The 12263-nt window shown below is 55.1% G+C and overlaps 1 protein-coding gene and 1 pseudogene across 1 annotated transcript in view; one reads left to right on the top strand and one right to left on the bottom strand.

Moving 5' to 3' along the window:
* The window catches only part of LOC126063198 (basic proline-rich protein-like), a 54259-nt pseudogene extending 53195 nt beyond the window's left edge, over positions 1-1064 (bottom strand).
* RBFOX3 (RNA binding fox-1 homolog 3) overlaps positions 1-12263 on the top strand; it is a 551245-nt gene that overhangs the window by 232852 nt on the left and 306130 nt on the right. The gene's annotated exons all lie outside the window — the stretch shown is intronic.

Below are 12263 nucleotides of genomic sequence, written 5' to 3'. Positions count from 1 at the left end.
ATGTGTGTCTGTGTGAGTGTGTGTGTTTCTGTGTTTGTGTGAGATTAGGAGTGTCAGTGTATACATCTGTGTAAGTGTGGCTGTGTTGATATGTGTGTGTATCTGTGTACGTGTGTCTGTGTGTGTGCCTCAGCATGTTTCTGTATATGTATGTGTGTGGGAATCTGTGTATGTGTGAAAATGTCTGTGTAAGGATGTGAGTGGTGTGTACGTCTGTGTATGTGTGGCTGTGTCGACATGTGTACCTGTGTCTGTGTGTTTCTGTGTACGCATGTATGTGTGAATGTGTGAATCGGATGTATGTGTGTGTCTGTGTGAGGGTGTGTGTGTACATCTGAGTTCATGTGGCTGTGTCTGTAAGTGTGTATGTGTATCTTTGTCTGTGTCTTTGTGAGTGTGCATGTCTCAGTGTGTACGTATGGGTGTGTGTGTAAATGTGTGTACCTGTGTGTATTTCTGAGTACGTGTGTCTGTGTGTGTGCATGTACACAAAGCCAACCAGGTGGCCAAGGTACAGAGCAGTGCCACAGAAATAGCCCAGTTAGGGACATGGGTTTCGAGAAGAAGGAGAATATTTTGTACTTGATCAGGCATTTCTACCCCTCGCAGAGTCTTTAAAACTTTTAGGAAAACAATACAAAATACCGCAAACTCCACCAACAGCCTGGCCAGGGGCAGCGGAGACTCCGTTCCTATGGAAGCCTCGTTGGGAGGGGAAGGGCCTCCTGCCTGCAGCTGGAGGTGGGAGAGGTGTGGGGAGGTGGAGGCCGCCGGGGTCGCTCCCCCCGCCCCCCACGGGAGTCCCTGGGAGGAGAAATGCACTCACAGTAAAGGTGCCAGTGAGCCGACCCTCTTCTCCCCCTGCCCTGGCGCCTAGTGGCGGGGACGGGAAATAATGGGACAGAGGAAAGGAAAACCCACTCTCCTTTTTCTGAGCCCCCATGCACCTGGGAAGTGCCCCACCTGTCACTGGGCACCGAGTGCCGCCCGTCGTGCCTCTGGCAGCCTCTCCTGCCTCCTGTGCCTGGCGGGTGCGTCAGGGTGAGGTAATTAAGCAGGCACATGGCAGCCTGGGCCAGATGGGCCACTGGTAATGTAACTGAGTTAGTTTGTTCACAGCAGAGTTTCACTTCTCATACAGTGTCTTGAGAAGGAATTCGGCTTAAACACTTGGCGTGGGTGAATGCTGGGGGTGGAGGTTCCCACTGGCCAGGGCCCAGCTTTTTCCCTTTGCGCAGCTCGGTTGCCCCGGTGCTGTGGTAATGCCCACCCCCCCATCTCCCATCCCTTGCTTGCTCTTTCTCTGCCCAAATCCTGTCCCCGCTGGCTGCCTGGCTTGTATCGCATCTCGGGAAGGCAGCTTCAGGAATGGAACCTGGATCTCTCTCCCCTCCCCCATTAGGATCCCAAACAGAATGTCGGGATGAGGCCTCCGCCCCAACAAGCCGTTCCAAGCGGAAGTCCTGGGATGCGCTGGGTGGAGACGAACCGAGGGAGGAGGGGAGGCGGAGAAGAGGTGGGGCCCTCGGCCAGGTTGCCGGGGAAAAGAGAGGCAAAGGGCCACACTGCCTGGGGATGGGGTGCTGGGCTCCTAGGAGCCTCGGCTTTGCCTCTGGATAATGGAGGTGACAATCGGGCTGAACTACGGTTGAGTGTCTATAGAGTGGTGGGCCCAGTTCATACAGTACCTGGTTAAGTCTTATACCCGCACTGTGGGGTGAGCACAACCATTACCCCATTTTATCGTTGAGGACGGGTCCCTGGTGGTGCAAATGGTTAACACAGTCAGCTACTAACCGAAAGGTTGGAGGTTCAAGTTCACCCAGAGATTCCTCGTAAGAAAGTCCTGATGATCTCCTTCCAAAATATCAGCCATTGAAAACCCTGTGGAGCGTAGTTCTACTCTAACACACGTGGGGGCGCCATGAGTCAGAACTGACAACTGGTCAGCTGGTTCGGTGTGTGTGCTGTTTTTATGTATACATACAATCTAATTCTGAAGTCCCAGCCATTGACAACCCTTTGGAGCACAGTTCTACTCTAACACACGTCGGGGGCACCATGAGTCCGAGTCCATGTGATTTCAACTGGTGTGGTTTTGTCTTTAACTAGACCAGGAGCTTCTCAGAGGCAGGAACCAAGCCTCTCCCTGTTCCCTCCCTCCCCAGGAGCCTTACAGAGTCTCTGCAGAGTGGGCTGATGAACAATGAAGGCTGTTGATCTACTGCCAACAGCCTCAGGAGTCTCATCGAGGAGAACCTGCCCTTGACCCAGTGATGGGGTCTGGAGAGCTGTGTCGCAAGCCCTGGGTGACCTGCACTTGACCCAGTGGTGGGGTCTGGGGGCCACCGGCCTCGTGTGCCCAGCCCAGGAGGAGCCAGTAGGCAGAGGACCTGGCCAGGAGGGGAGGGGCTGCAGTGACAGCAGTATGGGGGACACTGCTGAGGGGGGTCCTGCGGGTGTCAAGCTGGTAGAGCCACGGGGGCTTGAGATGAACCGTCAGGTGGGGGGAGCAGGCAGAGCTGGGTGGTCGGGGAGGGGAATGATAGTGGCTGACAGCTCTTTCTAGAAGGAAGCTACCAGGCTGAGGAGGGCAGCTGGCCCTTGAGGAAGGAGGTGCTGGGGCCCCAGAACATTGTGTGCAAATAGAGTCTCTTTAAATCAAATCATATTTTCAATGCACTGGGGGAGACTCAGTCTTTAAAGAGAGTCTTATGAGAAGTCTTTCCCAAAGAACAGCTCTTTTGCTTACTGCAAAGGCTCGTTCTACGACATCTGTTTTGATATGGAGTCTTTTTAAAGTAGGACGTGCCTAAGGGAGGGGCTGCAAACACATGAACAAGACTGTATGTGTGCACGAGTGCGTGTGTGTATGTGGATGAGTGTGTGCACGTGTGTGTGTGCGCACGGGTGTGTGTGAATGTGTGTGCATGTGTGAATGCATGTCTTGCACGTGTGTGTGTACAGGTGTGCATGGGTGTGCATGAATGCCTTGCATGCACATGAGTGTATGTGTGCCCATGTGAATGCATGCTGGCGCACATGTGAGTGTGTGTACAGGGGTGTGTGAGAATGCATGTCCATGAGTATATGCGTGCACATGTGTGAATACATGTTTGTACACATGTGTGAGTGTGTGTACAGGTGTGCAGGGGTGTGTGAGAATGCATGTCCATGAGTATATGTGTGCACGTGTGAATACATGTTTGTGCACGTGTGTGTGTGTACAGGTGTGCAGGAGTGTGTGAGAATGTGTGTCCATGAATATATGTGTGCACATGTGTGAATACATGTTTGTGCATGGGTGTGTGTGAGTGTGTCTGTGTGAGTGCATATGAATGCATGTGCATGAGTGTATGTGTGTGCACATGTGTAATGTGTATGGGTCATGTGTGTGCATGAGTGTATGAACTTGTGTGGGAGCGTGCATGAGTGCATGTGAGTGTGTGTGCAAGTGTGAATGTGTGTGAGTGCATGTGTGTGTGGACATGCATGTGCATTTGTGCCTGTGCACCAACATGCGTGTGTGCGGACCCCTGCTTGCACACACCTGCTGCAGCCAGCTCGGGCATTTCTGCGTTGCTGCAGTTGAATTTAAGTTGAAGCAAATGTTTAAAAACCCCCACTCCCAGTTTTTGTTTGCTGGCCTACGTCTTCTCTAGCAGCTAATTAGCTTAATGAATTTTTTAATTCTCATCTGTTAGAAAGCCAGGTTTTTGCATGGAAAGCCAGCCATTTCCAAGGACAAGGGCGTTGTTGGACGTGGGCTCAGAGCAGCCCGCCCACCCGGCAGTACCCTCCTTGCTCACTCCTTCAGCCCCACCCCGGGGAGAGGTGGCAGCTGATGTCAGGAGAGCAAGCTTCTCGTTCAACTTGATTTCTGTTGCCTGCCCAGAGCCTCTACTCATTCCCTTACCGAGCTGGTGCCTCACCAGGACCTGCTAGGCGGTCCCACCATTCACTGAGAAAAACTCATGGTAAAACTGCAGGGAAAATGAGGAAGTCGGTCGGTCTGGGAGAAGGAAGGGGCGCAGCACCTCCGCCCAGGTGGCTACTTCTAGGGCAGTGGGTAGTGGGCTTGGTGGCAGGTTGTGGACCCAATCCCAACCCCCACCCTGGGGTACCCAGCTCCCCCAGGGGCATCTCCTCGGGGAGGAAGTGCATGTGGAAGGAACATGTACACACCAACGTGGGTGCCTGTTCCGCTGTAGAAACAGCTGGACAAATTCAGGCCCGTGTGGTGTTGTCAAGCCCTCACACAGAGTGGTCACTCAGTACTCAACACGCATTCAAGTAAGCGCCCTCTGGGCCCTCTGACTCGTTTCAAACTGAGGAAACCATTTCAAACATTCAAAAACGGGACCAGAGGCAGCTGGAGACCGTTCCTCCTTCCATGTTCCTGAGTGGCGGCATGGGCCAGCCGAGGTATGGGACTGCGTCTCGGCCACCAGGGGCAGGGCTGGTGTGTGAGCCTGTTGTCTGTTCGGTGCTTGAGACGTGGCCCCAGCACCTTCTTCCACGGTGTGTTACTGCGTGGTGGCATCATTTGTGCCATCCCACGTACTCACTCACACACCCAGCGCCCGTGGCCAAAGGAGCTCGTAAAAAACTCTCTCCCGCCTTGGCATTTTCTTGTCTTTGAACATGGGTCTGTTTGATTTGGAGCCCCGGTGGCGCAGTGGTTAAGAGCTGTGGCTGCTAACCAAAGGTAAACAGTTGGAATCCCCCAGCCGCTCCTTGGAAACCCCGTGGGACAGTTCTACTCTGTCCTATAGGGTCGCTATGCATCGGAATCAACTAGATGGCCAGGGGTTTGGTTTGGTTTGATTTGGAAATTTACACCATTCAGACAACATAACGAAGCCACACTGGAAAACCCAGACAAAGACACTCCAAAGTCTGTGGGCATCATCGTCCCCACCTAGGCTGGGTGTGATGGGAGCCCCTCTTCCCTGGCGGGTGCTCCTGGCCAGCCCATGTGGGGCCCTCATGTCTCTGCTCCCTTAGCTTCATATGCAGCTCGACCCTTCCAGAGACTGAGGTGGGCGAGGGCGAGGTGCGGGAAGAAAGGTGTTCTGTAAAACGACAGATGGACGGGGCCCTGGCAGGAAAGCCAGCTGGCTGTAATGAGCGTCCTGAGGAATGGCGCCAGCACCTGCCCCTAAATCTCCCCAGCAGGAAGTGTAACAGAGCACGCGGGTGCCGATCTTCCCAGGGATGAGACGCTCCTCTCTAAGAATTAGGGACTCCGCTTGCCTTCATCTTAGACTTTGTCTCAGACTGAAATGAACTCACCCTTTCTGCGTGCACACAGATCGGGGCCACCTGGGCCAGTGGGCGCAGGGAGAAGTCCATCCACGGTGGACATGTCTGTGGATCACCATATCACCTGATCCCAGCGCGATGGTTAGAGGGTGACTGTTCCCGGGTGCAACAGGGCCCAGCTGTCATTGGGGTAGTGGGGCACACCCTCTATTGCACCCACCATAGCTGCTGGGGGACCCCACTGAAGAGCTGCTTCCACACTGGCTTCTCTCGGGCCCCCCTTCCCATCCATGTGTCCATGGCCATCCCCCTCGGCCTTTCCTCCAATAAGGGCACATGGTTAGGCCATTTTCTCCTCCACTTGATCCCAGCATAGGTTGCTGTCGGAATATTTCTGAGCTCTTCCCTCTGAGTAAATCCTACTCCAACCTAGGCTTCAAAGCCAGGGAGAGGGCTTCCTTCTCTTTACTCTGTATCTTCTCCTCACTCACTTTCCATCCAGCATCTGTAGCCCTGGGCATATTTGATGACCATTAAATGCCAGCTAATGAATGTGTGAACCTGGCCACAAGTGTTTTCCGTATGGGTCAAGCAGTGGGCAAATTCGAGGGCACCTGAGGTGGAAAAGAAAGACAAGTAGGAAGAGGAGGAGAAAGATAAGAAGGAGAAGAAAGAGGAGAAATTTATCATTAAAATAAAGGGTTACCACAGTCACCTAACAGGAGGTAGAGGAGGAAGAGGAGGAGGAGAAGGTGGAGGAGGGGGAGGAGGTGGAGGAGGTGAAGATGGAGGAGGAGGGGGAGGAGGAGGGGGAGAAGGACAAAGAGAAGGAGGGCGTGTCTTAAGTAGAGCTCCTCCAGGAAACAGGCTCTGAGATGGAGAGTGCAGGAAGATCTCAGGAAGTGGCCTGAGCATCCACACCTCTGGGGAGTGAGGGAGCAGGCTTGGGCAGAGGGAGTAGAGCTGAGACACAGTCACAACAGAGGCCTCACCTACCTACAAGCTGCTCCGGACCTGCCCGCCTTGAGGTAAAGGGGCAGGGCCTTTGTACCGCCCTCACCCACTTCCCACCCATGGGATGTGGGCTGTCCCCAGGGAGGGGTGTGACCTTGGGCCAGAGGGCTCTCTTCTCTGAGGACAGATCCCAGAGGAGGACTCAGCTGAGAGCCATGGACCGCCAACATGCGGGGCAGCTGGGCAGGAGAGCCCCTTTCCTGGAGGGGGGTCTGGTGTACATCCTGGGGTCACTGCCCCTGGCTGTGGCCCCACCCACTGGCCCCTCAGAAGGAAGCTCCATCCATCCTCTCCCCCACGTTGGTGTTCCCTAACTGGGCAGAGGCCAGTGGGCAGCAAGCCCGCCAACACCGACTGCACAATGGAGGCATCGATAAAGCACCGCGTGTTGGGAGCTGCTCTCATGCCGACTCTGTTCATGACGTTTTGATTTCTCTTGCTCTGGGGACACCGACTTTGACAGATTGAGATGTGGTACTGGCTCGATATGATATAAAATCTCAGCTCACTCTCTGAGCTGGCGTTAGCCAAAGGAGCCCACCCATTCCTTTACAATAAAATGAATACTTTAAAAAGCTTAGGAAAGAGAAACCTGCCATCTGCAGAGGCCAGTCATTCCAAAAGTTGATGGCTGGGTTGAGCTGCCAGTGGTGTGTATAAAGGGTCTGTTGACTGGTGAGGGGGCCCAACGGGTATGGCCAGTGTGGTTCCTGGTCTTTGGCTGAACGGCAAACTGCTTACAGGGTTGCCTAGACCAGCTACCTAGTTAAAGTGCTTGGCTACTAACTAGAACGTTGGAGGTTCAAATCTACCCAGAGGCTCCTTGGGAGAAAGACCTGGTGAGAACTCAGCCACTGAAAACCCTGTGGAGTCCAGTTCTACTCTGCCACACACCGGGGGGCAGTGAGTTGTTGGAATGGACTCCCTGGCGGCTGCTTTTTCTGGTGTTACTTAGTTTTTGTCGCCTTGCTTTCCTGCTCTCTAAGCTCAACGCTGCTTCCGACACAGGGGCTGCAGCCTCAGTTCCTCTTTGGAGCGAGCGTGCTCACAGCTCTGCGAGTCCCGCTTCTGTGTCACGCCTGGGAAGGGTCATCTCCTAGCGCTGCACTTCTTTTCACACAAGTCCCCATCAGAGCCGTGCTCTGGAGGAGCCTCTGCCTCCGTGTGCTCACAGCTGGTACCAGGAAGGGCCCCCTCTCTGGTATCGGTTGCTCTTGGCCATCCCTGCCCCATGTGGAGGGCTCTGTGTCCCCTTTGCTCCCCTTCCCCTCTGCACTCCAGGCGCCCTAAATCAGATAGCAGCTATAAGTATAGGATAGGGAACAAAACTGTTTGATCTACGTTGTCAGTGCGGGGAAGATACATTCCTTCAGTTTTATTTCTTTAGAAGGTGTTATCACATATGCCAGTGATTCATGTCGAGAAAATATATTCTGTTGGAGCATTTTTCACTGGCCGCCAAGCTGGCTTCGGCCTCGCTCATTGTCTCCCTGCTCGCTGTAATCCATTTATCTGGCGTTGGCGAGGAAGCACGGGGCTGCGCCGGAATTAAGTATGAATTAAATGTACCATTAAAATAAAGTGTTATCACAGCCGTTTAATGAGTTTCATTCTTCCACAGTTTCATTTGGCGATTCTTTGACACCCAGGCAGCTTCCGATTTCATTTTCTCTCCCTGGGTTTTCATTTTGGAGTTTGTTGTATTACTTAACATCCAAGCGGTCATGGTTCCCGCCTCCGCCCCGTTAACAACCGCCCCTCTCAGTTCTGCTGGATTGAACATTTTGTTCATATGAGAATGAAACTGGAAAAGTCTAAGTGGTTTTTAAAAAGGGAGCGAGTAGTCGAGATGTTTCCCAGAAATGCTGTGTGTATGGCCAGAAGCAGAAATGAAACCATTTGGGTTTAAGGTAGACTGGCCTAGCCAGGGATCCCTGAAAAGTGAGAGACCCTCCTCTCCAGCCTACCTGACTTAATATGGCCAAAGGCAAACCAAATCTGTTGCCGTTGAGTCGATTCTGACTCCGAGTGACATTATAGGACAGAGTAGAACTGTCCCATAGAGTTTCCAGGGAGAGCCTGGTGGATTCGAACTGCCGACCTTTTGGCTAGCAGCTGTAATAGCACTTAACCACTATACCAACAGGGTTTCCAAATATGGCCGAGACTGGCAGAAATGCATTTCATTTCATTTTTTCCAATTCTGCTTCCTATTCCCTCTTCCCTCTAAATCTGCCCCTGGCCCTAGCCCCAGGCCCTTTGAGAGCCCAGCACCCACACCCCCAGTCCCCACCCAGGGAGTGCACTGGGTGTGGCCTGAGGCTGGGTCCAGTGGCTGCCCAGGCACATGCTGCCTCTGGGCGGCACCTGCCTGGATTACTTCCTGTGTAGCAGGGGTCAGCATCGTACTGGCCAAACCCACACACGGGCGGACTCCCCAGCTGTGGGGTCCAGCCTTGCTTCAGGTGAGACAGGTGGGTGCATGGGTGGGCCTCTCCAGGGTTTTGTCTTGTCTTCTGGGGGCTGATATGACGTATGATCTCCTCTGGGCCCCCACCCCCTATGGGGCCCCCATTTGGGGTGGCAGAGTCCTTGAGTGGTACAAACAGTTAACATGCCCAGCTGCTAATGGAAAGGTTGGAGGCTCAAGTCCACCCAGAGGCACCTCAGAAGGAAGGCCTGGCAATCTACTTCCGAAAAAAACCGCCATTGAAAACCCTGTGGAGCACAGTTCTACTCTGACACACATGGGGTTGCCACGAGCCAGGGTTGACTTATTGGCAAATGGTGTTAGTGAGAAATGTGCTGTTCCACCAGAAAGTGAACACCAGGCTGTCCAGAGGACTCACAACGGGCACCCCTTACCCACCTGCAAACGCTCCTCCTCCTCCTCACCGCCTGGCTCCCTGTATTACCCTCCTGGGCGTGCCCGGAGCCTCTTGTGGTGGCTGATGCCCTTAGCATGCCTGTTCACTGCCCACTGCCTGGCCGACAGCCCATGCCACCAGGCCCCCCGGGAGTCGTGCTTGCCCTGGCGTCTCTAGCACTAGGATGTTGTTTATTTCTTTGCGGAGCTAGAGTCCACCTGCACCTGAAGCGGAAACCTGTTTTCACCAGCTCCACAGTACTACACCCCTCCACCATGCACACGCCTTCCCTGACTGGGGCCCACTGGAGGCTGGCCCTGAGACAGGAAACTCCAGGAGCTATGGGGTCGCTGGAGGAGCAGACCCCACTTTCCTGTTCTCAGACCTTTGTGGAAGGAGACTCCACTTGTGACACATTGGCCCATTGACATTTCCCTCAGCTCTTCTGCTTGTTGAGCCCAAATGTCTCCCACTGGCCATGTCTGTTTCCTGTGCGTTGGCCTTTCAGGGTGGTGGGACCCTTGGTCACCCTACAAGGCTGGAGCTGGCCTTTACGGGGCATTGCCTCTTCCCTTTAACCTCATCCATGGCCTGTGTGGGTTCAGCGCCTCTGAGTTTTTAATTATATGCATTTCCCAATTTTCTGAGCTCAAGTAAGATGCTCTGTGTTGTGAAGTGTTTGTGGTGGGTACCCAGTGCCAACCCTTGGGGGGCCGTGGACAAGGAGCAGAGAGCTAGTCTGTTGGGGGACCAGTGCTGGAGCAGGGCCCCTACCTCTGTGTGCTCTCTGCTCCCCAGACAGAGCAGTGTGTGCTTCTTCAGCGTTTCCGTGTCAGCCAGAGGTGCCATCTCTGCTCTCGCCAGGTGTGAGCGGGCTCTGGACGCCATGCTGCAGGCCAGGCGTTGGCCTCTACTCTGGAGGCCTTGGGGAATCACAGCTTTTCTCAGAGTCGCCTTTCCTTCATCCCTGAAGTCTGCACTGGTGGCTCAGTGGTAGAGTTCTCGCCCTCCATGAGGGAGACCTAAGTTTGATTCCCACCCAGTGCACCTCACGCGCAGCCACCACCTGTCTGTCCGTGGAGGCTTGTGTGCTGCTGAGATGCTGAACAGGTTTCAACGGAGCTTCCAGGCTAGGAAGAAAGGCCTGGTCATCTACTTCTGAAAACCAGCCAATGAAAACCCTATGAATCACAACGATCAGATTCCCAGCCGATAATGGGGATGGTGCCGGACTGGGCAGTGTTCTGTTCTGTTGTGCACGGGGTCGCCATGAGTCAGGGTTGACTCCAGAACAGCTGACAACAACAACAAAGGTGGCCTTGTGCAGCCGGGAGCCAGTGGCCATGACGGCCTGGAGGTGGCTCTGTCACAAGGAGCAGTAGCCAGCAGGCTGTGGTTTGGTTTCCAGGAGCATCAGGTATTTCAAGCCTCCCAAAGAGGCCTCTGGGCACCTGCACACGCAGGACATGAAGGCTCCTGATCCTCCACGAGTGCCAGCGAACTCCAGCTGGCACCCATCACCCTGCTCACTGCAGCCTAGCACCATCCCTCCGCCAGCTCCAAGCCGTGCAGGTGGCTGCCCGTGCTTGTCCACCCCGTCCCCTGGCAGCCGTCTGCTCCCTGCGCCTGGGAGCCAGTGGCCCCGTTTGGCTCTGGAAGAGAAGATGGTGCACTGGCGGCCTCACCACTGTCTTAGCCCGACTAAGGCTGGGGCTCTTTGCCAAGTCCTGGAGTGCCTCGTTTAAATTGCTGATGAGCCCACAGTCCTAGCTTCGGAGAAACCAGTGAGAGGGATACCTTTTCCCAAAGGTGAGAGAACGTCCCAGAACCACAGCAGATTCTCCGGAGTGCCCTCCTAGGGCAGGAAGGCCCCAGCCGTGGCAGGAGGCCGACCGTGGGCCCCCAGCTCCGTGGAGTGAGCACATGGAGGGCGGTGCGTGTGCGGGGACTAGCGGCCCTCGTGGGGTGGACGACGTGCCACCGGCAGCGCTGCTGCTTTGACGATTAAGGGGCTAGGCGGCAGGCAGGGCACATTCATCCGCCCACGGCGGCTGCATTATTTACAGAGGCTCGATATGCAGGCACCGCTTGCATATTAAAATGGAAATGGCAATTAACTACCCAAATCAGACATTTTTATAACGTTTTTATTGAAGTTTTAATGAACAAATAAACAGAGAAATCCGCATATGCCTTGTGAGCCATCTAAAAATGACTAAATCAAGATAAAATGGCAAGAAACGGTGACACCTCAATTTCCTCTGCTCCCAGAAATAAGTGCCCGCCGTCGCGTGCTCCTGTGCACGCAGCCTGAGACCAGAGGCCTAGGAGGGAGTCAAGAGGTGAAACACTGGGCAGGGGCAGAGTGAGCAAGAGGGGGACTTGGGGAGGAGGAGGGGAAGAAGCCACAGTGGCAGACAGGGGTGTCCCTCACGGACCCCTAGACAGTGCTGTGCGCCCACAGAGCTGCGCGGGCTCAGGGGGCCGGAGATGGTGGCCAAGGGGCTTGGAGAGGTTCATGTCCACTGTGGTGCTGTCTGCACTGGGTGGGGGGGACGGGTCATGTCCACTGCGGTGCTGTCTGCACTGGGGGGGATGGGTCATGTCCACTGCAGTGCTGTCTGCACTGGGGGGGGGGACGGGTCATGTCCACTGCAGTGCTGTCTGCACTGGGGGGGACGGGTCACGTCCACTGCGGTGCTGTCTGCACTGGGTGGGGGGACGGGTCACGTCCACTGCGGTGCTGTCTGCACTGGGTGGGGGGACGGGTCATGTCCACTGCGGTGCTGTCTGCATTGGGGGGGACGGGTCATGTCCACTGCGGTGCTGTCTGCATTGGGGGGACAGGTCACGTCCACTGCGGTGCTGTCTGCACTGGGTGGGGGGATGGGTCACGTCCACTGCGGTGCTGTCTGCACTGGGGGGGGATGGGTCATGTCCACTGAGGTGCTGTCTGCACTGGGGGGGATGGGTCACGTCCACTGCGGTGCTGTCTGCACTGGGTGGGGGGACGGGTCATGTCCGCTGCGGTGCTGTCTGCATTGGGGTGGATGGGTCATGTCCACTGCGGTGCTGTCTGCACTGGGTGGGGGGACGGGTCATGTCCACTGCGGTGCT

Source organism: Elephas maximus, chromosome 19 (genome assembly GCF_024166365.1).
Source record: "Elephas maximus indicus isolate mEleMax1 chromosome 19, mEleMax1 primary haplotype, whole genome shotgun sequence".
Lineage (NCBI taxonomy): Eukaryota > Metazoa > Chordata > Mammalia > Proboscidea > Elephantidae > Elephas > Elephas maximus.
Note: the sequence above shows the minus strand (reverse complement) of the source record. Positions and strands in the feature narration are given on the sequence as shown.